This window comes from Pteronotus mesoamericanus, unplaced genomic scaffold, assembly GCF_021234165.1.
Source record: "Pteronotus mesoamericanus isolate MK-2021 breed Mesoamerican mustached bat unplaced genomic scaffold, CSHL_Meso_final contig_557, whole genome shotgun sequence".
In the NCBI taxonomy this organism is placed as follows: domain Eukaryota; kingdom Metazoa; phylum Chordata; class Mammalia; order Chiroptera; family Mormoopidae; genus Pteronotus; species Pteronotus mesoamericanus.
Genome location: NW_026555200.1, coordinates 6,010,421 through 6,013,326, shown reverse-complemented (window position 1 = coordinate 6,013,326; position 2,906 = coordinate 6,010,421).

The window sequence follows — 2,906 nt, the reverse complement described above, 5'->3', positions numbered from 1 at the left end:
GGTACCCTTCATGTTCTATTTTTCGTTAAAAAAAAATGCTGCTTGCGATCCGCTGGCTTGAGTTGTTACACAGTTTGAAAAAATGCTGCTGTAATCTAGCTCTACCCTGATCCACATGCCGAGGACCCAGGCTTGGAGGGAGACCTGCTTGGCTCCCACGGGGACTTGCTGACCACGCTGGAACTGGGCCCCAGGCTTTGCAGTCCGCAGCTTCATGCCTCGGACTCACCCAGCGCAGCGAGGCCGCCCAGGCCCCCAGCTGATGCTGCTTTAGCCCTGGGGATGGGACGCTCAGGCCCTGTGACAAGGGAGGGTGACGCAGAAGCTCTAATCAGAAGCCTGGGAGCCATCGTGACATAGGGGTTAAGTATCAGGCTGGATACGAAACATGTGGCCAGCGTGGTCTGGTGTGATCCTTTCAACAATCCTGTGAGGTAGGCAGAACGATCCTCATTTACCGATGATTCTGAAACTGAAACCAAACTCTGAAGACAATAGGCCAGTTGCTCTAAGCCAGGTCTTGAGGATTCTAGATGTGCCCCCCGGCCCCCCTGCAGTGCCACCTCTTTCTCAGGGAGCCCTGGGGTGCATGTTGCAATGACAATTACCCAGAGTCCTGTGAAGGCAGAAGGGCCCCCCCTTCGGGAGGCCTTGTCAAGTTGGCATCTCTAGAGCAAGCATTGTTACCACGAGTTGTCGGGAAAGAAGCGAGGGACTTTCCAGACTGCTGTAAGCTAGAATCTGATTTTGATCTGGGAACAGAGTTTTCTGCTAACCGCAAGTTAAAATAGTCTCGTCCTGTTGATCTTCCCTGCTCCCCTTTGCTCCGCGGAGCGTGCTTTATTCCCACCCTTGGTTTAGTAGCATGGCCGGAGCTTTCTGCCTGTGGACTAATATTCCAGAAGACTCCCTCGGGGACTGTCATTCCAGATGCACAGGCTGGCCTCCTCGGTCGGGGAGCTTTGCCTCTCCCCATTGTACAGTGAGCCCAGGCCGAGAGCTGGGGACAGTGTGACGGAAAGGAAGGGAGAAGCTTCCCTCAAACCTTTCTTACTATTTAGTTTTCAGAAACAAGCCCCCCCTCCCCCCACAGAAGTGCATGCAGCCTCACACAAGCAGTGTCTGCTTCGTCCTTTTGCAGCTACATTTTTATCTTAAGCAGACAGCACCGTGCAGACCTTGGTCCACGAGTAGAGGAGCTGCCTGGCAACATGCCAGAGAGCAAACATGTCACAGGAAGGGCCATTGGTGACCTGGCGAGGTGGCCATGGTGACCAGCCCACATGATCTGCAACTGCCCACCCCACAAAGGACAGGCTCCAGAGGGGGCAAGGGCCTGGAGACAGGGGTCCCCTGGCCGGCCCCTTGCGGGAGTGAAGGATGTGTGCTGCCGGGTACCCGCCCCCCCCCCCACATACCTTCCCCACAACCACTCTGCCGGGCACCACCTGCCCGCCGCAGCTGTCTTGAGGTGCTATTGGCTCTTCTCAGGTGACATTTCTGTGAGAAAGGGCACTTCCTCCAACTTCCCGGTTCTGCATGTGGAAGAACAGGGTGAGAGCAGATACCAGCAGGGCCTTCCCCTGACCTGCGCCTTGCTTACCGCCGGGAAGGCCAAGTTGGTGCAGTGCTTAGGAGCAGTCGCCAGCGACACCTGGGTGGGGGGGTGGGCCCTGAAGGCAGGAGGTCTCGGGTCCAGATCACGTCCCTGCATCCCCATCCCTTGCTGGGAAACTCGGCACTGGGCTTCGGTCAGGCCAGGAGAGGAGAGCCAGGGGAACTCCCCAAGCGGCGGGGAGAGGTGGGCATGAAAGCCGCCTCTGCCGAGCAGCAGCACCGTGCTGTGCCTTTTTGCAGAGAGAAACTGCCCCTGGTTTTTATGGAAGTACTGGAAACACTTAAGATGCCTCACACAATGAGACACATTCAGAGTTTTTAAAATGACTTTTTCTATGTCCAATGTAACATTTATTTTTTAAACAATAAACTTGTTTTGCCAAGATTCACATGTTCCTTCTTCCTCTGGGAGGCGGAGGGCGGTGGGCGGCGGGCCTTGGCGTTGCGCTCTGTGCTGGGGCGGAGGAGGGGGGGCGGCGGAGGGGGCGCGAGTGGGGCCTGCAGCCAAGGCCTCTCCTGGACTCAGTGCACATCCGGGCACGGCAGAGCCAGGCAGCCGCACTCCGCTGCCCCAGGGCCCGGGCCTCTGGGAGGCAGCGGCCGCCAGGGTAACCCCACCTCACAGATGCTCCCCGTCTTCCTGGCAGCCCCTGGGACGGGGAAGGACAGCACCTGAGGGCGTGTACTGGGGCATCGGAGCGGGAGATGACGGGAGGGAGCATCTTGAAGCAGCAGGACTAGGTGCCACCGCCTCTGTCCTCACCTCCGCTGCCCTACTCTCCCCTCCGACCTGTGCCACCCTCGTTCTCGGGGGTGTGAGGGTTGCGGGGCCATCGAATGAAACTACAGAGCCACTCAGTGCAAGCGCCAGAGCGGCGCCGGGGGCGCCTGGGGAGCCTGGGGAGCCCTCCCCGCCCCCCCCCAATCCTGGGCTGTGAACCGTTGAGGTTTTCTCAGTCTCTGCCAAGAGCAGCTTCAAGGCGAGCACCCAGCTCCCTTTTCCAATCAGATTCCTGCCCCCAAAGGCCTCCCTCACGGGAACAAAGGGAGGGCCCTCCCCCAAATGGGTCGCTGAATGGGGATGGGGTGTGGTTGTCCATCCCTGGGTGTTGCGCCAACTCAGTGGGTCCCTCCCGAAAGGAGGAGATACTGCCCCAGGCCCACAGGGCGCCACCTTGCAAGCTGACGCACGTCAGAGCTTCCCACGGCTCGCTCCGTGCCCACCAGCCCTGAGAAGCCGGGGCGGTCCCGTTAATAGAAATAAGCATTTTAGCAGTTGTTATTTCATG